Below are 24732 nucleotides of genomic sequence, written 5' to 3'. Positions count from 1 at the left end.
GTAATAGAAGCAATCCAGAGTCACCTCTAAAGGAAAACGCAATCTCATTATATGACAGTAGGCCTACAGTAATAAAAAATGAACTAAAATAAAGACCTATTTAAATTCTAAAATTAGCAGGCAACTGATAAAGCTACTAACCTGGCATTAGCGAGCCAACAGAGAGAAGTCAATCTCTCTCTCTCTGTGAGAAGCTTTACTGCTCTGGTGGGACCATCTGAATAAATGCCAGTCCAACTGGCCAGTGAGATAAGCATGAGCGTAGAGAGCACAGAGAGCACACCAAGAGCCCTGGGTTCATTTGGTTTGCATGACTAGGAAAGGCTAAAAGGCAACAAATCCAATCCTCCTTCCAAACACACAGACAGAACAAAGATGAGATGAGCTTGGTCAATAGCATTGTGAAGTTTGCACTGCAGCTGCTGTTTAGGCTTAAAGGAGCAGTTCACTATTTTACAACATGATCTTAGATGGTTCCTCACCCTGAAAGTAGTCTATGAGCCAAGAAAAACTGTAATCCATTGTTCAGTTTTCTTTAAACAGCCACTACATATTTCAGCTAACCTGAGCCACCACAAGCTAATAATGAATGGAAGTGATGGGGGCATGTGAGTATGTTTAAAAAAAAAAAAAGTCCACATCACCTGATATCAATTCAAATCAACTCCATATTTGGTTTGATATTACTTAAAGGTGATTTTGCCACTTTAAAAAAACATGATCACATGCCCCCATCCGTTTCATTATGACTACTACGGTTGTGTCAATCATGTTATATACTTTTTAAATGTTTTTATTTAACCAGGCAAATCAGTTAAGAACAATTTCTTATTTACAATGACGGCCTACCCTGGCCAAACCCTCCCCTAACTCAGATAACGCTGGGCCCTATGGGACTCCCGGTCATGGCCGGTTGTGATACAGCGATGCCTCTAGCGCTGCGATTCCGTGCCTTACAGGCTGACTACACCGCTCGCGTCGCATGTGCGAGCGTTGCAAAATATATTTTGAAATCTATGTTATTCAATTATTGCACCATTATTGCATTGCTTGAGCACGCCAACGAGCATCTGCGTTGCCACGGGCTAAAATAGAAAACAGTTTTAATTCTGACGCAGATCACGTTACTGTCACGCCCTGGCCTTAGTATTCTGTGTTTTCTTTATTATGTTGGTTAGGCCAGGGTGTGACATGGGTGATTTATGTGTCTTGTTTTGTCTAGGGGTTTTGTAGTCTATGGGGTTGTGTTCAGTTGAGTGTTCTAGGTAAGTCTATGGTTGCCTGGAGTGGTTCTCAATCAGAGGCAGGTGTTTATCGTTGTCTCTGATTGGGAACTATATTTAGGCAGCCATATTCTTTAGGTATTTTGTGGGTGATTGTTCCTGTCTCTGTGTTTTGCACCAGTTAGGACTGTTTCGGTTTTTCCACGTTTTCTTATTTTGTATAGTGTTCACGTTTTCATCTTTCATTAAAGATGTTTAGAAATAACCACGCTGCATTTTGGTCCGCCTCTCCTTCCCAGGAAGAAAGCCGTTACAGAATCACCCACCAAAACAGGATCAAGCAGCGTGGTGACAGGCAACAGCAACAGCGGCCAAAGACACAGGACTCTTGGACATGGGAGGAAATCCTCGACGGGAGAGGACCCTGGGCTAAGCCAGGGGAGTGTAGCCGCCCCAAGGTGCTGCAGGAGAAGCGGCAGCAGGAGCAGCGCAAAGAGGATTGGATATGGGAGGACGAATTGGACGGTAACGGACCCTGGGCACAGCCAGGAGAATATCGCCGCCCAAAGAAGAGCTGGAGGCAGCGAAGGCGGAGAGGCGCTGGTATGAGGAGGCAGCAAGGTGGAGAGGCGCTGGTATGAGGAGGCAGCACAGCGGCGTGGATGGAAGCCCGAGAGTCAGCCCCAAAAACGTATTGGGGGGTGGCACACAGGGAGTATGGCGAAGCCAGGTAGGAGACCTGCGCCAACTTCCTGTGCTTACCGGGGGGGCGAGAGAGACCGGGCAGGCACCGTGTTATGCTGTGGAGCGCACGGTGTCCCCAGTGCGGGTGCATAGCCCGGTGCGGTACATACCAGCTCCTCGTATCGGCCGGGCTAGAGTGGGCATCGAGCCAGGTGCCATGAAGCCGGCTCTACGCATCTGGTCTCCAGTGCGTCTCCTTGGGCCGGCGTACATGGCACCAGCCTTGCGCATGGTGTCCCCGGTTCGCCTGCACAGCCCAGTGCGGGTTATTCCACCTCGCCGCACTGGCAGGGCGACCGGGAGCATTCAACCAGGTAAGGTTGGGCAGGCTCGGTGCTCAAGAGCTCCAGTGCGCCTGCACGGTCCGGTCTATCCAGTACCACCTCCACGCATTAGCCCTCCGGTGGCAGCTCCCCGCACTCGCCCTGAGGTGCGTGTCCTCGGCCCAGTACCACCAGTGCCGGCACCACGCACCAGGCCTACAGTGTGCCTCGCCTGTCCAGCGTTGCCAGAGCCTTCCTCTCCAGCGCAGTCAGAGTCTCCTGTCTGTCAAGAGGCGCCAGAGCTCCTCTGTCCAGCGCTGCCAGAGCCTTCCTCCTCTCCAGCGTTGCCCGAGCTGCCCGTCTGTCCAGAGCTGCTAGAGTCTCCCGTCTGACCAGAGCTGCTAGAGTCTCCCGTCTGTCATGAGCCGCCAGAGTCTCCCGTCTGTCATGAGCCGCCAGAGTCTCCCATCTGTCATGAGCCGCCAGTCTCCCGTCTGTCATGAGTCGCCAGAGTCTCCCGTCTGTCATGAGCAGCCAGAGTCTCCCGTCTGTCATGAGCCGCCAGAGTCTCCCGTCTGTCATGAGCCGCCAGAGTCTCCCGTCTGTCATGAGCCGCCAGAGTCTCCCGTCTGTCATGAGTCGCCAGAGTCTCCCGTCTGTCATGAGTCGCCAGAGTCTCCTGTCTGTCATGAGCCGCCAGAGTCTCCCGTCTGTCATGAGCTGCCAGAGTCTCCCGTCTGTCATGAGCCGCCAGAGTCTCCCGTCTGTCATGAGCCGCCAGAGTCTCCCGTCTGTCATGAGCCGCCAGAGTCTCCCGTCAGCCAGGATCCGCCAGAGCCGCCATTCAGCCAGGATCCGCCAGAGCCGCCATTCAGCCAGGATCCGCCAGAGCCGCCATTCATCCAGGATCTGCCAGAGCCGTCAACCTGCCTGAGCTATCTCTTAGTCTTGAGCTACCTCTCAGTACTGAACTACCTATCAGTCCTGAGCTACCTATCAGTCTTGAGCTACCCCTCAGTCTTGAGATACCCCTCAGTCCCGAGCTACCCCTCAGTCCCGATCTACCTCAGTCCCGAGCTGCCCGTCTGTCCAGAGCTGCTAGAGTCTCCCGTCTGACCAGAGCTGCTAGAGTCTCCCGTCTGTCATGAGCCGCCAGAGTCTCCCGTCTGTCATGAGCCGCCAGAGTCTCCCATCTGTCATGAGCCGCCAGTCTCCCGTCTGTCATGAGTCGCCAGAGTCTCCCGTCTGTCATGAGCCGCCAGAGTCTCCCGTCTGTCATGAGCCGCCAGAGTCTCCCGTCTGTCATGAGCCGCCAGAGTCTCCCGTCTGTCATGAGCCGCCAGAGTCTCCCGTCTGTCATGAGCCGCCAGAGTCTCCCGTCTGTCATGAGCCGCCAGAGTCTCCCGTCTGTCATGAGCCGCCAGAGTCTCCCGTCTGTCATGAGCCGCCAGAGTCACCCGTCTGTCAAGAGGCACCAGAGCTCCTCTGTCCAGCGCTGCCAGAGCCTTCCTCCTCTCCAGCGTTGCCTGAGCTGCCCGTCTGTCCAGAGCTGCTAGAGTCTCCCGTCTGACCAGAGCTGCTAGAGTCTCCCGTCTGTCATGAGCCGCCAGAGTCTCCCGTCTGTCATGAGCCGCCAGAGTCTCCCGTCTGTCATGAGTCGCCAGAGTCTCCCGTCTGTCATGAGTCGCCAGAGTCTCCTGTCTGTCATGAGCCGCCAGAGTCTCCCGTCTGTCATGAGCTGCCAGAGTCTCCCGTCTGTCATGAGCCGCCAGAGTCTCCCGTCTGTCATGAGCCGCCAGAGTCACCCGTCTGTCAAGAGGCACCAGAGCTCCTCTGTCCAGCGCTGCCAGAGCCTTCCTCCTCTCCAGCATTGCCTGAGCTGCCCGTCTGTCCAGAGCTGCTAGAGTCTCCCGTCTGACCAGAGCTGCTAGAGTCTCCTGTCTGTCATGAGCCGCCAGAGTCTCCCGTCTGTCATGAGCCGCCAGAGTCTCCCGTCTGTCATGAGCCGCCAGAGTCTCCCGTCTGTCATGAGTCGCCAGAGTCTCCCGTCTGTCATGAGTCGCCAGAGTCTCCTGTCTGTCATGAGCCGCCAGAGTCTCCCGTCTGTCATGAGCTGCCAGAGTCTCCCGTCTGTCATGAGCCGCCAGAGTCTCCCGTCTGTCATGAGCCGCCAGAGTCTCCCGTCTGTCATGAGCCGCCAGAGTCTCCCGTCAGCCAGGATCCGCCAGAGCCGCCATTCAGCCAGGATCCGCCAGAGCCGCCATTCAGCCAGGATCCGCCAGAGCCGCCATTCATCCAGGATCTGCCAGAGCCGTCAACCTGCCTGAGCTATCTCTTAGTCTTGAGCTACCTCTCAGTACTGAACTACCTATCAGTCCTGAGCTACCTATCAGTCTTGAGCTACCCCTCAGTCTTGAGATACCCCTCAGTCCCGAGCTACCCCTCAGTCCCGATCTACCTTAGTCCCGAGCTGTCCCTCAGTCCGGAGCTTCCCCTCAGTCCAGTGGGGCCCTTTGTTAAGGTTACTAGGCCAAGGTCGGTGGCGAGGGTCGCCACTCAAGGGACGCTAAGTAAGCGGACTAAGACTGTGTTGGAGTGGGGTCCACGTCCCGCGCCAGAGCCGCCACCGTGGACAGACGCCCACCCAGACCCTCCCTATGGGTTTAGGTGAGTCCGCACCTTTGGGGGGGGGGGTACTGTCACACCCTGGCCTTAGTATTCTGTGTTTTCTTTATTATGTCGGTTAGGCCAGGGTGTGACATGGGTGATTTATGTGTCTTGTTTTGTCTAGGGGTTTTGTAGTCTATATGGTTGTGTTCAGTTGAGTGTTCTAGATAAGTCTATGGTTGCCTGGAGTGGTTCTCAATCAGAGGCAGGTGTTTATCGTTGTCTCTGATTGGGAACCATGTTTAGGCAGCCATATTCTTTAGGTATTTTGTGGGTATTTGTTCCTGTCTCTGTGTTTTGCACCTGTTAGGACTGTTTCGGTTTTTCCACGTTTTCTTATTTTGTATAGTGTTCACGTTTTCATCTTTCATTAAAGATGTTTAGAAATAACCACGCTGCATTTTGGTCCGCCTCTCCTTCCCAGGAAGAAAGCCGTTACAGTTGCAAGTCCTGCCTCTCCCATCTCCTCATTGGTTATACCCATGTGGGTGATTGAAAGACGAACGAGGTCAGTGGCGGTAATGCACCTAATTTATGAAAGTTGCCAATCGCAATATAGATGACTAGAAAGGATTCGGTTGACTGTTTTATGTGGGGATTAATTGTCGGAGTAGAGGGCCTTATGAATTTCATGTAAAATAACAACTCAATGTTTATATCCCAGGACAAATTAGCTAGCAACAGCAAGCTAGCTAAATTGGACAAATTAGCTAGCAACAGCAAGCTAGCTAAATAGGACAAATTAGCTAGCAACAGCAAGCTAGCTAAATAGGACAAATTAGCTAGCAAGTGCAAGCTAGCTAGCTAATTTGCCATAAATGTTTAATGCTTTTCGACCTGTCCCCAAATTAATGTAATTGGTTCAGAATTTGTTTTTATATTTTAAGCTGCATGTCATGATCGCGTTTGGTGTGGAGGGACAAAATAAATGTATGCACAATGGTGCACGCTCGCAGCTGGTTTGGGTTCTGTTTTAGACTGCTGCGCCACTTGGGAGCCCGATGGGCGAGGCTATTGTAACAAGTTATATGCCAGCACTGTAGGCTCACTGCCTCTGCCCAGAGGCCTGTTAAAATTTCATGGCAACGGCCGTTAGAGCTCACCTCGCCACATATGAGCCCTGGTTAAAGTCCCTGTTGCAGCTTTCAGTTTCTTCTGCTAGATTGGTGGCTGCGTTGGGATCACATCCAGCTCACGTCTAGTTATGTGATCTAGTGGTGGGAAGCATTCTGTTTTTCCACATTGTGTTGGGTATATCTAGTGAACAATGGATAAGCAACAATGGGCATGACGGATAGAAGTAGTCACTACAGGTGTGATCAAGCCTTACATCAAAGTTGCCTGAAGCTGAATGGAAAGTGCTATGCCCTTACCAGTTATTCAGAAGAAAATCCTCTGTGACTGTCTATTTTAAATAAGTTAACTTACCAGTGTGGACCCAAAACAAACACATTCTACACATTTACATACGACCTGTTTAAAGTGTTATTACAACCATGGTGTTCTTTTGTTACTGAAGCTTAAATAAAATAACCTGACAATGATCCACATCACATGGGTAGACAAATTATATGTGTGTTATGCAGCAAAAAAACAACTATCCTTTTTTAGGATGTAAACCAGTAATATGAATAACTTTTGATCCATCCTGTTCTGATCTAATTAGATGGATGTAGGATTTTCTACAGCCTAGAATCGAGGCCTTTCCCAGTCATGAAGGACGAAGTTAGGCCCCTCTTGGTTCTCATTGGCGAAGACTGAACTCAAGTTAAGGGTTATACGTCAGACTCTCCTATACCACTTTGCCCAACATATTATACCCCATAGGTTGTAAATAAACCCGTTTTATACTGATACAATTTGCATTATTACTATAGGGCTGTGAAACCCATAGCAGAATGGCTTCAGACTGAGCCTTTCTCACTGGAAATTGCTGCTGGCATTTAACATAGCATAGGGTTAGGGTATTTCATTCATTTCATACTCTCCTATACCACTATTCCCGACATCTATGAAAAATAATGAATTCAAAAGTCAAGAGTTGTCTATAACATGAGTACAAACAGAGTGTGTGTAAGTGTTTGTGTGCATGTGTGTATTATGGTGTGCATTATAATTTCCCATCATAAAAATGTATCCCCATTCCCCAATCAAATACCTTAATCGATACCACAAAATTGAAATCTGGCAACCCTCATAAAATTCGACATAGCCTTGTATTAAATGCATTAGGAAAGAAATGTTGTAATGTACACAAAAAAGTGGAGCCTTGTATTAAATGCATTTGTGTAATGTAGGCCCCACGAAATATGAAATGTGTTAGGAAGATAATCATGTAGGTTGCCTATACAAAGAAAAGGCATTTCTGACTACAAGTGCACCAGTATCCCGAAGTATTAAGTGAAAGCAAGCATAGAAAACAGTATTGGCATTAATAAATATTTAACGCTACTATTATATTATAATTATTTTGGTGACAACCTGGTTGATGAGGATGCATTTTGATGTATGCCCATTTGAGCATGATTAGGATGATGAGAATGATGATGATAGGTCTCATGAAAGGGTCTTCAGGTTGTGTGTGCCTATTGCTGCTGCTGCCTAAGCCCAGAATCCCTGACAGTTGTCAATCATAAGTAACGTGCCTGCCTCAAAAAGACAGAGGTGATGCCTCTATAGAGAAATATGTCCACGATTTTGCATCACCACAAAATAGCGATTCAGTAGGAAATGTATCACAATATGAGATACTCCAGATAGTCAGATAGAATACGCTATCTCTATATAAAGAACTCATGAGTACTAGATGCCTTGGTACCCCATCAGCTGCTTGCTGAGTGTGAGAACGAGATGATATCACAGTAAATGCAATTCAATTTAACCTGACTTCTACGGAATGGTTACCATTGTCTACATCCTGAAAGATGCTGAAAGAATATACCTGTATGCAAATACATATGGAAAGAATATACATGTATGTAAATCCCTTCAAACTATAAGAATGTAGCTAATTTATTTTGGACGCGCGGGTATATAATTTCACTGCGTCCTGAGCGCGCGAAGTAATAACCCAACTTTTCCATTTCATCCTCTCATGAGCTGCAGTTATCAATGTTAGTATGGTACTCACCTTGAAATGTAAAAAGGCTCAGTCATGATGTGTCTGGTGTGCTAAATGAATAAAGAACCTGCTGAATGTAGTGTCCTTCCTTTGGTGTTGGAAAATGTCCCACAATGGCACCGTCAGCGCGCTATGTCCATATGCCGACAACAAAAAAACATTCAGGATGCGATTATCATTCTCATTTATCAGGCTGGAACAGTTATCTGATCTCTCATTTTATTAATGGAAATTTAGCCCTACGTGTGTTCTAAACTCGCATCCCTAATTCAACATCAATCATTTTCTCGTTGCCACATTTCAAAAGACTCGTTCACGTTTCAATTCGGTGTGTCAATGCCGGTGGTAGGCTTCAAGATAGGACTCTCATCAGTTCACTTGCACCTCACGTACAGTGTGCTGTTCAAACCCAACCTTCCTCGCGTCATCCTTTGGAAAGGGCTCAATGTCTTTTTTTTTAACTGACAGTGAACGTTAGTTGGCTTCATCTTTAAAATATGAGGAATTGGTGCCTATAGGGAATTTCAGACTGCTGTTAGGGGACCATTTTAATGAAGAATGTGTCGTTTTTTTTATGATTGTGTTTTTATTTTCATATAGTGTTGTTTACAATAACGTATGTTGTAATGTGTATATGGATGTGTAGTTGAATGTGCATATCGTATTTTGGTGTGTATTGTTGTATTAAATAGAGCTCATCTTGCAAAGAGACCTTGGTCTCAGCATTAACAAAAAGTCGACAAATTAGTCCACAGGACTGAGTCATTTGATGCTCTCACATTCACACACTGTGCTCTATTGCACTTTTTTTTATAGTGACAACCCACTAGAAAAAAACTGTCTCAATCAACGTTGTTTCCATGTCATTTCAAACAAAACATTCAGTGTGATGACATTGAAACCATGTGGAAAGCTGATTGGATTTGCAAAAATTAATCAACCGGGTGACATTTCTTGTTGATTTCACATTGAATTCACATTAGTTGACAACCCAACCAAATGTAAATCAAAACTAGACATTGAACTGACATCTGTGCCCAGTGGGAAAAGCAAGAAACATTGCACACTGCAACATTATCATTCATAAAAATGTGTTTTACTCTATTCTCCATGTACCCTTGGAGATTTAAATGTCAAATTTCCCTTTTAAACACTGACATCTATAGGTTCAATGCTGCAACCACACTCTTTCAATTAACTCTTTCTCTTTGCTTCCAGCTGCCTGAAGATCTAACTAGTAGAGAAAACATCCAGAATATCTCATTTGCAAATGTACATATGCATTCTACCCCTGAGTAAATGTTGTTGTAAGGATAACATTCCTTGTGAAGTTATTCTGCTATAGACACAGCCTGGGCTGGTAGAGGAACTAACCTAACAATATTCATTAAATACAGAATAAGGTCACCTTATATTACAAAACCAATCATGGTTTGATCAATAAACAGGCAGTAGGTGCCATTGTATACTCTTCAAAGTCAAACCCAGAGTATGTTGACCAGAGACCTACTCACATTGCTGAAAAGCGCAGAAGGCCTTTCTGACAGTTTTCCTGGGGGCAGTAGCAAATCCTGTCAGACGACCAGCTGTCTGGCCCTCATTATCCAGTGGTTGACATGTGGAGGTGTCAGACCTACTACCTGGTGGTTCTGAGTGGCCCGAGGTGGCCAGTGGGCTGGCTGGACTCCCCCATAGCAGTACAGATGGCAAGTACTCCCCACTGGCCTTCACAGGTGATCTGGCCGTGAGCCCCAATTACACAGAGAAAAACATACAGAAAGACAGGGCCCCCTAAAAACACAAAGGTTTCAGAACAGTCAGATTTGTTCAGTACATAGCTGGTTTTCAGAGTGACAAGACAGTGAATGTTTTATAATTTATAATTATTTTGCCCAATAAAGTGATCATGCTGGTTATTAGTATTTGCTATCAGTAATGATATATCTGCCATATTAAGCATTGTTCAGATGTATTCATTATAAGTTGTATGCCTTTGCTTAGGGCCCTAATAACAGACAGAGACAGAATTGAACAGTTAGATGCGATCTACTTCATGGAAATTACCATAACAACACAACACTTTGGAGAAATGCAATGGGGAGGCATAATACACATGGAATAGTATTGAACTGACTGGCTGCCCAATTAAGTTGTCATAGCAGATGGATAATAAGAACAAAAACCTATAAAACCAACTGAGCTGTTACAACCTTGCTTTAAAATGAATGAGACAGAGGATTGCTAAACAAACACACTGAATTAGTTTCACACTTTGTTCATTTCACATCCATCATCTTCGGATTATAACAAAACATTTATCAAAATGACACTTGAATCTTGAGCTCGAAAACTATTATCTTTGGTCACTCAAACGTGCTGAGACTTACTTAAAAAGGAATGTAAGGACTACTTTAATAAACTTGATAACCAAATGCAAGTACCAAGCAGGAAGATGTACTGTACTGCCATGTTTGAAAACAATTGTACTGCGGTCATTGTGGATGGTAATACCTTAAGGGGACAACATTTGTACTGTTGTCTGCCTAGTAAATGTGCACTGTGTAGCTACCCTGGCGTCAGGGTAGCCTAGTGGTTAGAGTGTTGGGCTAGTAACCGAAAGGTTATAAGTTTGAATCCCCGAACTGACAAGGTACAAATCTGTTGTTCTGCCCCTGAACAAGGCTGTTAACCCACTGTTCCTAGGTATCATTGAAAATAAGAATGTGTTCTTAACTGACTTGCCTAGTTAAATAAAGGTAAAAATTTAGTTTGCATTATTTACAGCTACATATGACATTTCTATATTTATGAACCTGCCTTACGGGACGCAAAGATCTTACCACATTAGAGAGAACCAGAACCATATTTATTACATTACGACTTTTTTGAAAACTGAAGTTAGAGAGTAAGACATCCTCAATTTTAATACATCTGTAAATACACTTTGTGGAAAACTTACCTACAGTAGTACTAGTTTGATACTCTGAGTGGGATACAACCTTCCTTGTGTCTACAGATTTACCATACTCAATTACAACAGTGTGCAATGTTAGTCTACTCACGTTTTTTCTATTTTAGAATTCGGCATCTTAATCCATCTTCATGTTATTACCCCCATTAACTCCAAAGCCATTCTCAGGATGTCATGACCCTCACTGAGAGAGGAAATAGAGAGCGAACCAATTATCGGTGAATGTGATATGCAAACATCCTCCCCTCCTATCACTCATGCATTTTCAACAGCTGACATTTGCTGACATTTTGTGCCCAGCAAAGAAGTAAAAAATATGTGAGGAAGGTAATGAAACATCAGATGCATTCATTCTGTGTGAAGTGTTCCTTAATGGCTGGAGTAATGGCATCACTTTTCTCCTGCCATTCATAACCCATTTATGGTACACAAGCACTCATCATTCAATGTTGGAGATAGCTGGCAAGAAGCTACGTGTCAAAAAGGTAAGGTTGACTTGATACCCTTTTCCCACTTCAACCTGTCCTCTATCCTTTCATAACTCTTTCATCAACATGTTCCATTCACCTCCTCTCCTCTGGGTTTGAGCAATGATGCTGATGAGTCCTACTGTGATCTCCTACCTGGGTCTGGAGGTCATTCCCTGGTGAACAGGTGGACTAGAACAGAGCAGCCAACTCGGCACATCTTCACATCCTGCAGAGTGGTATGTGATCAGACGCCACATAGTTTTGGTGACCAGCCCAATGCACATGGTTTAGTTCTGTCCACAATGTTGAGAATGGTTTGAATACTTTTTCTTGTACTTTCAGATAATATCCATTCATATTTTTGCAGAATACATTTTTTTGGTCCTGTTTGTATGTCCAAGGCGGTTGGTGTATGTTGTGAGTTAGGAAGGCAGGTTCTTTTAAATGTTGCTCTTCCATTATAAACTAACAACATCCATCCCAGACCTTTTCAAATGGGACTTGAACGTGATTAACCTTCTTTCCTGGAATTCATTTGCATCTTGCTTATTGGATAAAAGAAAATGCGTCTCCCTGGTAAATTGGCCCTTTTTGTGAACATAAGATATATGAAAATATTCAACAGTAATTAATGTGATCGTGTAGAAATTTAAGCAAGGTTTGAAATGATAAGTAAAATGTTATATCTGTTTGGGCAGTCTACAAATGATTTGTAATTATGTTCCGGTCCCCTGACCATACGCTCAAGAAAAAACAGACCGTGGCTGGATCTATTTGATGATCCCTGGTCTAAAGTGTGGCTTTTAATACACATGATTTTGGATGGGGAGACACACTTCACCAATGTGAGTCTGTCATGGTCACATTTCAGCCTTAGGGTAGAGAGACTGACTCCCTCTGTGGCTCTAATTCTGCTGTGGCGAGGGAATGTACATACACTACAGTGCACATGTGGCCTTTCAGCACCATGGACAGCAGATCATATTGTCTGCATAACTTCTAACATATGTTCTGAAATTACTTGCCCACAGAAATAATTTAATTTTTATAAAAATGGTCCATTGGCCACAAACTTGAGATGACTCACACAAACACACAATGAAAACGTCCTATACCTTTGGGCCAACACTGCTGTATGTTTTTATTTTCTTTACCAGACGAGCACTCTCTCACACACACACACACACACACACACACACACACACACACACACACACACACACACACACACACACACACACACACACACACACACACACACACACACACACACACACACACACACACACACACACAATGGCTATTGAAAGTTGAAGAAAATTCTAATTTCAAGAGTGCAAACATATCTCCATTTCCAAGAATATCATTATAATCCCTGAAGGCCTGTTCACACTTAATTTCTTCAGAACGTCCACTATTCACTCAACTATTTGGACTGACGTTTGAATTAGGTGATGTGGATGACTAGTATTTAAGAGCATGATGTCCACTTTTCAAAGGCAGCCAGCTTGTGTTTTCTGTCATCAAGAGAAGTCGGGGAGGGATGGATAGAGGAAAGATAACCTATAGAAGAGGTTGAGATTTGCCAGGCCGCTGCAAGTCCATTGACAGGCCTTTTAACAGGTTCTGCCATCAGCCAGGGGAGGATGTGCAATATCAGCCGTCTGATCACCAGGTTGTGTGTTGTCATGGTTGCCAAGTGAAGCCAGGCTTCACCAACAAATTGAGCAAGAAAAAAATAAAATGAATAATGCATTTTTCGTCTCTGTGTGTTTCATACATTTCCTTTTAATTCGCAAAAGTCTGAAAGTATCTCACCATTGAAAGCATCTGAGCAAACGAAACAGCACACCTCTGTCTCAGTATGAGTAGCATATCTATCTGATGCTGTCTGGTCAGAATGAGTATGACATTGTGGCGATTCAGATGCAACCATAAAATCATACATTGTGCCTCTGGCCTGAGAGGATGGAAGTTCAACATGTAGCTAGATGTAGTATGCTATTGTTAACTAGCTGGCCTGGTATACAGTTGCCCATAAAAGAATGTTCGGCCAGTGAGCCAGGTAGACTAGGACAACAAAAACTAAAAGTGTGTATTGTATGACAGAGTCATAGACAGTTTAGGCGACATGAAAGAGGAGGATGGTATTTGTGTTTCTCTACAAGTAGGGTGAGTCAATATGTTTTTTCTAGACTGGACTAAAAAGTTTTTCATTTCATTAGTTGTCACTGTATTAGACTAAGCATAGGTGATTAGATGATGTTGAAATGGTGCTGGAATAGTGGCAGCAGCTCCTGTTTTTCTTTGCGACTTAAGGTAACTCTCCGTGGTTCTAAATCAATAGTTGTTTAGTAGTCCGAAAATTTTGGAAACATTACTTTGCTTGACCATGCTGTAGGTCATGTAAATGTTTGTTATATGCAATATGTTTTGTGGACTTCACCGGACAGATGTTGCTCTCTGGTTTTGTAATGAAACAAGGGTGTGGTTGAATTTATTCTGCCACTGTGTCTTGTTATTGTTTAAGCCTTAGGCCTATATCTGATGGTGGCAAGGCATATGAAATAACAGGTTATAGAGGAAACAAAGCAATTATCACAACACAGGTTATAAAAAAAATCGTATTTTTTTTCTGGATTGGCTTCCCTGGTGATTTTACCCACACACTGCTACTGTCACCAGGGCACCTGGGATTACAGCCTGGTCCCTGTCTGATAAATCATACATTTCCTCATATGTGCCATTCACAACACAATCTCAGAGGCACGTATCTGGAGGACATCGGATATGGAGGCCAATGGGGGGAAAACATAGATGCAGTGTTGACATGAATTGATCAAATCTTGTGGGGGAGGAAAACAAAGTTGTGTTGGATGTGTTTAAGGCAATTTTCGAATAGTGTTTTTTTGGTTACGGCATTCAGAGGAAGAAGGCGAAGACCAAGGTGCAGCGTGGTACGTGTTCATATTATTTATTCTGACTGAACACTGAATACAAAATAACAAAAAGAATAGCCGAAACAGTTCTGACAGGTGCAACAAACACTAAACAGAAAATAACCACCCACAACTAACAGTGAGAAAACAGGTTCTCAATCAGAGACAACGAAAGACAGCTGTCCCTGATTGAGAACCATACCCGGCCAAAATATAGAAATACAAAACCTAGACATACAAACATAGAATGACCACCCACATCACACCCTGACCAAACCATAAATAGAAACATACAAAGCAATCTACGGTCAGGGCGTGACACCAGGAGACTCATTGTGATATAAACTTCACAATTCTTTCAACTTTGCAACACATTTTCAGAGTTGTTTTTGTTCAGTTGAATGCATTAATACTTATTGGACTATTTTTTTGGGGGGCTCTTATGATATGTAATTGGCATTATATAAATATGCATGCATATTAATAGTATTTTGCGGTAGCTCTGAAACCTTGTTGTTGCCGTAGTCAGAGAACGATTGTTTCACTAATCAGCAGACATATGATATTGCAAGATGTAGTTGTAATAGTTATTATGGATGCTAATCTTTTAAAAGAGTCTTATGTTGAGTTAATACAAGGATAATATGTTTATTCCGCGTGAAAGAAAATGTCATATCACCAGTTTGAAATAGATAGAGAACTGTTAATTTAGAACTAAGACTTAACACAAGTTGCACTCTTGTTAAACAGATGTTGAAAATGATTTTTCTTCAAGCTGTCATTTCCTGTGTGTTTGGGCTTCTGCTTTTGTTCAAATTCCCTAAATAAAGACCATCATCTGATGCAACCTTTCTTTTACAACGGCTTTCATGAATCAGCTAATCCTCTTTATTCTCTGTTCTGAGATCTGCCAGAGCCTTATCAAAGGTTGAGCCACCCAACAGCGAGGGAACCATTTCAATGCATTAATGATTATAGGGATCATTAGTGTCACCAGCTATAACCATGTCAAATGAAGAGATTGGGCATTAGGGGCTGAATTACAGTCCGATGACGGTCGGGCTGTCTGTCTGGAGGAATTACATCTCAAGGGAAATTTTGCAGACATACAGCAGCAGAGACTCTGTGTCTCAGTGACATGCCACACTCTGTGATGATGCCTGGAAGGGTCACAGAGATACCAGCACAAAGCCTGCCTCTGTGTCCTCAGAGCTGTAATCTGTCAGAAGCATTTCCACCAAGACTAATACTGCATAGCCTCCCACCCCACTGGTGTCATCTCCTACTGTTTTAATGCTCCACTCATTTCACCTCTTAGATGGGAAGGGCAACAGAGGAGAAGCTCACAGGCGCTCTCCGACGTATGTGTGATGATTGGTTACGGTGCACTATAGTTTTATAGTTGCTCAAAGGAAAACTCCCATAGCAAAGATGATATCAGGGATTCAACTGAACAGACAGAAAGAAGATACTGTGCTGAATATGAATAGCTTTCTGTGACCTGAGAAATAAATTGGATCTATTATGAGTGTTACAATGCTAAAGCAATTTGGCCAAGGCATTGTAAATTGGCTTGTCATGTCCAATGCTACGTAAATGAACAGAGAATGCCAGAGACCACATTGCATTATGAATAATGGGAATGATATTAACATTTAAATAAGACAGTCTTGCTCCTCCAGTGTAACGAGATGTTATACAATACAGAGTGATGGCAATATAATCACAAATTACTTTGTTTACTTCCTCTATTATTTACATGCTTTGGGTTGTTCTCTACACAGTCACATCCCCTTGAAGACATGTATCCTTTAGCTAATCTTGATTTTGAGGATTAAAGTAAACATCAGAAAGGGAGGACGCAGATATGACACAGAGACAGGCCACAGACAGCAATGCAACAGAGGAATATGTGAACCTCACTTCAAACATGATAATGATCGTTCATTTCCACAACCTTCTGTAACTCAAGGGTAACAAGTTGATTTTGTGATGTATTTCTTTCTGAGAAAATTTGTTCAACAAACTCTTTACAGTGCCTTCGTTCTACAGTGACCTTTCATATGAACAGGCTCACATAGAGGTCATTTTATTATGTGTGTGTTGCTGAAGTCATGGCACCTCATATCCTTTCCTGGTGCAATAAGCTATTACAGCAAAATGTGTCTCGAAAGCAACACCCGCAGGCGGTGACCTTTGAAACTCCCTAGCATGATAAAATGTCAAAGGTTTTCTGTTCTCAATTTGTCAACGTTTACAGAGAAAACTGACCTGCACCTTTTCCCAGCCACAGTATTCTCATTACAGCAGTCAGTGGCCCGGCACTGCCGCAGCTACTCTATTATGGTTCCCATTGCCAAGCCTAGTGCTACTGATGTCAAATTAGCCTATTTGCAACCTTTCATATTGGAGTCCAGCAGGGAGCATCATTTTCCTCTGAAAGGACGATGTTAGATGCAATTTAACATAGTGAAAATGTAATATTGGAGACAGGTTACATCTGTTGCAATTTGTTGGCTGTCATTTTTTTGGGGCGGTGCTATCCATAACATTCTGTCTGCAAGAGAGTTGGGAGTTTTTCTGGGCTGTCATTGGTCTCTGGGCAGATTTTTGGCAGCTTGGAGATTTAACCCAGTTTCTGTTAGATAATCCAAGTTTATCATTTTAAAAAGGCTAATTGTTCATTAGCAAACACTTTTGCAATTATGTTAGCACAGCTGAAAACTGTTGTTCTAACTAAAGAAGCAATACAACTGTCCTTCTTTAGAACAGTTGAGTATCTGGTGCATCAGCATTTGTGGGTTCGATTACAGGCTCAAAATGTCTAGAAACAAAGACCTTTCTTCTGAAACTCGTCAGTCTATTCTTGTACTAAGAAATGAAGGCTATCCCATGCGTGAAATTGCCAAGAAACTGAAGATCTCGTACAACACTGTGTACTCCTCCCTTCATAGAACAGCACAAACTGTCTCTAACCAGAATAGAAAGAGGAGTGGGAAGCCTCTGTGCACAACTGAGCAAGAGGACATGTACATTAGAGTGTCTAGTTTGAGAAACAGACTCCTCACAAGTCCTCAACTGGCAGCTCCATTAAATAGTAGCAAAACACCAGTCTCAATGTCAACAGTGAAGAGGCGACTCCAGGATGCTGGCCTTCTAGGCAGAGTTGCAAAGAAAAAGCCATATCTCAGACTGGCCAATAAAAAGACAAGATTAAGATGGGCAAAAGAACACAGACACTGGACAGAGGAACTCTGCCTAGATTTTTTATTTTTTTTATTTATTTCACCTTTATTTAACCAGGTAGGCTAGTTGAGAACAAGTTCTCATTTGCAACTGCGACCTGGCCAAGATAAAGCATAGCAATTCGACACATACAACAACACAGAGTTACACATGGAATAAACAAAACATAGTCAATAATACAGTAGAACAAAAGAAAACAAAGAGTCTATATACAGTGAGTGCAAATGAGATAAGATAAGGGAGTTAAAGCAATAAATAGGCCATGGTGGTGAAGTAATTACAATATAGTAATTAAACACTGGAATGGTAGATGTGCAGAAGATGAATGTGCAAGTAGAGATACTGGGGTGCCAGCATCCCGGAGTCGCCTCTTCACTGTTGCTTTCTTTCAAAAACAAGGACATTTCTAAATGACCCCAAACTTTTGAACAATAGTGTATGTTTGACTTTTTTTTTTACAATCACTTACACACTTGGTCCGCAATTGGTTCATTGACCATGTGCAAGTTTTGATGCTCAACCTGCCACCATATTCTCCATTTATAAACCCAACAGAAGAGTTATTTTCGGGGTGGGGTTGGAAGGTATACGATCGCCAATCCCACCAACGCATACCCATTCTCCAGGGGATGGAGGAGGCCTGTGGTGACATAGACGAGGGGGCGTGCCAGGGCTGGAAACGCCACTCCAGATGCTATCTCCCCCACTGTTTAGCCAGAGAGAACATCGCTTGTGGTGTTGATTAGGAGCTGTGGCCAAACCCAAATAGGAGACAGGATGCACCCTAATTGTTTTTTCTTTATAGTAATAAGCCTAACGAGCCTATCTTCTACTGTATTTGTTTTGTCTGTTCCTGTTCATCCCAAAATCTGGATGAAAATACAATGTTTTGAGAAAGAAATACATTTTATTCCCCCATCCCCCCTTGCATTTCTGTTTATAGAGTAAATATATCCTGAATATGCATACATACCAGTGGCGTAGTTTCAGCCAGTGCAGTTGCACCAGGGCCCGAGAAGTACATGGGCCCGGTGGCGGGCCTGGATCACGGCCCCCCATGTAATTTGAACACCGCCCATCACGTCTACGAATTGATGAGATCTTTCTTTAAAGTAGGCTATATGATAAATGATCCCACTGATGGTTTCACCAACAAAATGTTTTTTGCCCCTACATAAGTCAGCATGATATTTTAGTGTATTGATGACAATAAATCAAATTAATATTATTCAATAGTTTCAATACATGTTAAGATAATGAAATGCATTCTGGGATTCATTGTGCAAATACTCTCCAAAGCTGTTGTTTCTGTCATCGTTTTAAGCAGCAGTTGAGCTACCTATTAAGAGACAAGGGGCAAAAAAAAAGAGAGAAAGTCGAGAATAGAAAATTACGGATTTAAAAATCAGCAATGTAATCAACACAAAATTGGAGCCCCAAAGAGGAAGGCCAACAATGAGAAAGCAAAGGAGATATCAAAATGTGTTAAAATATATTCATTTTTCAAATGCAGTTCAAGTGCAGCCATTGCTAGCACAAGCAATGTAGCGGGGCCAGAAGATAATGTAGGTTTATCAACGCCAGCAGCAGCTTTAGCGGGTCAAGTGAGCCAAGACCAAGCTGTTCCATTGTGCCAGAAGAAGGAACAGAGGAGGAGGATACAGATTGTCAGGTATCGGCGGATACGACCCTCAGCACAAGCCAGGCCGGACAAGCTATCACGGGCCTGGTGGGGAGGAAGAGGAGCAAGGCGAGGCTAGAATCGTGGCAGCGGAGGAAACAGGTGGAAGTGGGACAGGCGGCCTTTTTACTGACAGGGGGAATTATGCAACAAATGTGGATGCAAAAGTTAAACGGTACGTTATTGCATTAGGCTCATGTAAGCCTACTGGCCCATTCCCAAGAGATGACGAAAGGCTGTGTTTTTCCGAGTTGTATTACACCACTACAACCAAGGCTGGAATCAAATTACCACGTACATGGCTATGTTATTCCGCCAAACTAGACTGCGCGTATTCTGAGCCTTGCTGGCTGTTCGGAGATCGTAGAACCCCCATTCTTCTCTGATGCGTGGGTGACTGGGGTGATAGATTGGCGCCATCTAACTTCTAAAATAGCATGTCATGAGACATCCCAGATTCACATGGGTGCCTGTTTGGTATATGAGCAATGGAGGCTCAATGGCACTATTGAAGCAGAAATTGAGAGGCGTGCGTAACGCAGCAAATTTCTGCCGACAGGTGTTGGAGCGCATAGTTAAAAGGCATGCTGCCATTTAAGCAATCTGCTTGAATGCTCCACTTGATTGATTTGCTGGCATTTTTGAGCGGTGCATACCTTCAGTGAACATGTACTGGGTCATTAGCTGTGTTTCAGTGTTTCTGTCAAGAGATGGATCTATATATTTGTGTTTTATAATATAGGCTATTGTCTATTATTTGCAGATAGGGTGTTTTTTTGACCGCTTTGTGGTTTTTGTGGTGCTGATCGACTTATACAGGTTAATTTCTGACCGCCGTCCCTGGTGCTGAATGTATTGGCTATATTGCGGCTTCTCTGCTAACAGCTTCAAATGTGCCCTTAGATTAGGTTCTGCTCTGCTGTTACAATGCTTAGTAATATTAACACACAGGCTTACCACCAAAATTATTTACATTTTAAGGGAAATATGTGTGGTGATAGGGGCCCATCATTTATTTTGGAACCTGGGCCAGTCCTGATTAAGCTACGCTACTGATACATTATGTATATATTTGTGCAAATACATGTACTTGTGAGTGCTATTACAAAATTCGTGGACTCCACTGCACACTGATCATGCAAAAGACACAAGATAGTAGTTGTTTTACATGTGTCACATCTGTGTGTAATTGGCATGTATAAGAGCTAATCATTTGATGGTTTGTGTGTAGTTTTGATTCAAAAACACATTTTTGAGAAGAGTTAAAGCAGTTTTGAATTAAGTGTTTGGTTTTGCAAGAGATGTGTGACATTTTGCATGTTGTGTGTGTGTTTTGGGGGTAGAGTCTAGAAAAAAGGAGCCACAGTTTCAGAAATCATGTGTCTGCAATTGATAAAAACTGTAATGTGTAGTTGAATGTGTTTATTGTATTTTGATGTGTAGAGCTCATCTGGAAAAGAGACCTTGGTCTCAGCATTAACAAAAAAAAAATCTACAAATTAGTCCACAGGACTGAGTCATTTGATGCTCTCACATTCACACACTGTGCTCTATTGCACTTTTTTTTAATAGTGACAACCCACTAGGAAAAAACTCCCAACCGTCATTCGACTTTATCCTTCTAGTTTCTGCCTCTGGCCACTCCGAGTTCTCAGGCAGCAGTGTATAGCCTAAAACGGTCAGTTTAGATTAGAAAACAGTGCCCTACTACAGGTGTTTAGAGATTGATGTCTTTTTTTTCTTTTTGACCCCTTTTTCTCCCCAATTTTGTGGTATCCAATTGTTTTAGTAGCTACTATCTTGTCTCATCGCTACAACTCCCGTACGGGCTCGGGAGAGACGAAGGTTGAAAGTCATGCGTCCTCCGATACACAACCCAACCAAGCATCCAACCCGGAAGCCAGCCTCACCAATGTGTCGGAGGAAACACTGTGCACCTGGCAACCTTGGTTAGCACGCACTGCGCCTGGCCCGCCACAGGAGTCGCTGGTGCGCGATGAGACAAGGACATCCCTTCCGGCCAAGACCCCCCTAGCCTGGACGACGCTAGGCCAATTGTGCGTTGCCCCACGGACCTCCTGGTCGCAGCCGGTTACGACAGAGCCTGGGCGTAAACCCAGAGTCTCTGATGGCACAGCTAGCGCTGCAGTGCAGCGCCCTTAACCACTACGCCACCTTGGAGGCTAGAGATTGATTTCAACTGCTGGGAGATCCATCAGTAGAATTAGTCCCTAAAGCTCCCGTAGGATTACTGTGTAAAATGTACATAAGGTACTGTATGTACTTAGCATGCAGTGAATCTACTGTATGTTGACCTTTAATCACTATCTTGATCCTGTGAAGTGAAAGGGCTTTGGCTCATTTACTATAACAGTGCCTGCTGGTGATTGCTGGATCCTTCTGTTAAAAAGCTTTATGTGCAATCACGCAAAATTAAATCCCGTTGACAGATACACAAACACACTTCCCAAGTTGAATGTGACAAGCCCAAATTTAGCTTGTGTAATTACTTGTCATTAAGACCCTGCCATCATATAGTAGGGGTTTGTGATTAGGGAGATAGAGACCGACATGACTTGGGAACCGACATGACTTGGGAATCTGGAAGGCAGACATTAGTGCTGGTCTAATTGGTCAATAAATGAAATGCTAACAAGGATTATGTGGGCAAGGATGGAGGGTGTAATGATACGTGTGTCTGGGGAATGAAGGGAGGAGAGAAAAAGGAAAGCACAGTTGACCCGAGAAGACTTGGGTCAAGTTTATAATAAGCAACTGTTGTGACAGTGGATATTGTCTGACTGGAACACCTGAACGTTTACTTCTGCTCATTGGACACCACGTGGAGAATGTTCACAACTGTTAGAATTAGTGACCTCTTCACTCCTTTCAGTAAAAGGAAACCCAAATAGACCCGTGTATGGCATAAATTGAAAGCTTCAGGCAATCAAGATACCCTCATTACCCATAGGCTACCTATTATGTTTGACAGTGTACAAAACATTAAGAACACCTGCTCTGAAAGCTATGATCCCTTATTGATGTCACATGTTAAATCCACTTCAATCAGTTTAGATGAAGGGGAGGAGACGGTTAAAGAAGGATTTTTAAGCCTTGAGACAATTGATTGTGTATGTGTGCAATTCAGAGGGTGAATGAGAAAGACAGAAGATTTGTGTTTTTTAACGGGGTATGGTAGTAGGTGACAGGCGCACCGGTTTCCGTGTGTCAAGAACTGCAACGCTGCTGGGTGGTTCGCGCTCAACAGTTCCCAGTGTGTATCAAGAATGGTCCTCCACCCAAAGGACATCCTGTCAACGGAAGGCCAGTGGTCGAAAACGGGTCATTGTTGAAAGAGGACAAAGGAGTTAGACACAAATTGTGCAGAGTAACACACGGACAGTCCAGTACAGTCCAGTAAAGTCCAGTAAAGTCCAGTACAGTCCAGTACAGTCCAGTACACTTCAGTACAACATTGGTGCTCAAAGACCCATAAAAAATGCACAACTAGTTGTACCTTGACACGAATGGGGTATGGCAGCTGACGACCTTCCGCTACTTTTAGCAAAAAACAAGAAACTGCAGTTGCAGTGGGCTAAGGAACAAAAACACTTCAACAATTGGAAAAACATTTCCTGGTCAAATGAATCCCAGTTCCTGCTGTTTCACACAGATGGGAGGACTGGAGTATGGAGAAAACCACAAGTACATACAGTACATCCATCACGCCACGTTCGGGCATTGTGCATCACAGCACTCGTTCGTTTGGCTCTGTCCTCCATATCCCCTCCAGGCGGCAGCATTGCTCAATTGCGGTTGTATAGCGGTAGCATGGCGCTCAGGTGTTATGGCGACCTGATAGTCGTGATTATTTTCACCAGCAGCAGAAGGGCAGAAGCAAAGAATGTCTGTTATACTGATAAGATATTTGAGTGACCCCTCAAACAATGTAAATACAGTGCATTCGGAAAGTATTCAGACCACTTGACTTTTTCCAAATGTTGTTATGTTACAGCCTTATTCTAAAATGGATTCAAACATTTTTGTCTCATCAATCTACACACAATACCCCATAATGACAAAGCAAAAACATGTTTTTAGAAATGTTTACAAATGTATAGAAACAAAATGGAAGTATTCAGACCCTTTACTCAGTAATTTATTGAAGCTCATTTGGCAGCAATTACAGCCTTGAGTCTTCTTGGGTATGATTCTTCAAGCTTTGTACACCTGTATTTGGGGAGTTTCTCCCATTCTTCTTTGCAGATCCTCTCAAGCTCTGTCAGGTTGGATGGGGAGTGTCGCTGCACATCTATTTTCAAGTCTCTCTAGGAGATGTTAGATCGGGCTCTGGCTGGGCCACTCAAGGACATTCAGAGACTTGTCCCGAAGCCACTCCTGTGTTGTCTTCGCTGTGTGCTTAGGGTTGTTGTCCTGTTGGAAGGTGAACCTTTACTCCAGTCTGAGATCCTGAGCGCTATGGAGCAGGTTTTCATCAAGGATCTCTCTGTACTCTTCTCTGTTCATATTTCCCTCAATCCTGATTAGTCTCCCAGTCATTGCCGCTGAAAAACATCCCCACAGCATGATGCTGCTACCACCATGCTTCACCGTAGGGATGGTGCCAGGTTTCCATCTTGGTTTCATCAGACCAGAGAATCTTGTTTCTCATGGACTGAAAGTCCATTAGGTGCCTTTTGGCAAACTGCCTTTTACTGAGTGGCTTCTGTCTGGCCACTCTGCCATAAAGGCCTGATTGGAGGAGTGCTGCAGAATATGGTTGTCCTTCGGGAAGGTTCTCCCATCTCCACAGAGGGACTCTGGAGCTTTGTCAGAGTGACCATCAGATTCTTGGTCACCTCTCTGACTAAGGCCCTTCTCCCCCGATTGCTCAGATTGGCCAGGCGGCCAGGTCTAGGAAGAGTCTTGGTCGTTCCACACTTCTTCCATTTAAGAATTATGGAGACCACTGTGTTCTTGGTGAGCTTTAAATGCTGCAGACATTTTTTGGTACCCTTCCCTGGTTCTGTGCCTTGGCACAATCCTGTCTCGGAGCTCTACAGACAATTCCTTCAACCTCATGGCTTGGTTTTTGCTCTGACATGCACTGTCAAATGTGGGACCTTATATATTTGTTTTTATTTCACCTTTGTTTAACCAGGTAGGCCAGTTGAGAACAAGTTCTCATTTACAACTGCGACCTGGCCAAGATAAAGCAAAGCAGTGCGACACAAACAACACAGAGTTACACATGGGATAAACAAACATACAGTCAACAACACAATATAAAAATGTATATAGAGTGTGTTTAAATGTGGTAAGATTAGGGAGGTAAGGCAATAAATAGGCCATAGTGGCAAAATAATTACAATTTATCAATTAAACACTGGAGTGATAGATGTGCAAG

General features: G+C 43.9%; 1 protein-coding gene across 2 annotated transcripts in view; it reads right to left on the bottom strand.

Annotated features, from left to right (window-relative positions):
• LOC110494461 (plexin-A2) overlaps positions 1 to 8433 on the bottom strand; it is a 66736-nt gene extending 58303 nt beyond the window's left edge. Inside the window, exon 1 of one of the 2 annotated variants that reach the window (XM_036950522.2) lies at positions 8028 to 8433. The gene's annotated coding sequence lies outside the window, so the exon portion shown is untranslated. Of the gene's footprint in view, positions 1 to 141; positions 378 to 8027 lie in introns of those variants that run through there. The other variant, XM_090205926.1, reaches the window with a different exon arrangement.
• Between the last annotated feature and the right edge of the window lie 16299 nt (positions 8434 to 24732).

The sequence above is a fragment of the Oncorhynchus mykiss genome, chromosome 17 (genome assembly GCF_057628025.1).
Source record: "Oncorhynchus mykiss isolate SJ-2025 chromosome 17, ASM5762802v1, whole genome shotgun sequence".
Classification (NCBI taxonomy): Eukaryota; Metazoa; Chordata; class Actinopteri; order Salmoniformes; family Salmonidae; genus Oncorhynchus; species Oncorhynchus mykiss.
Note: the sequence above shows the minus strand (reverse complement) of the source record. Positions and strands in the feature narration are given on the sequence as shown.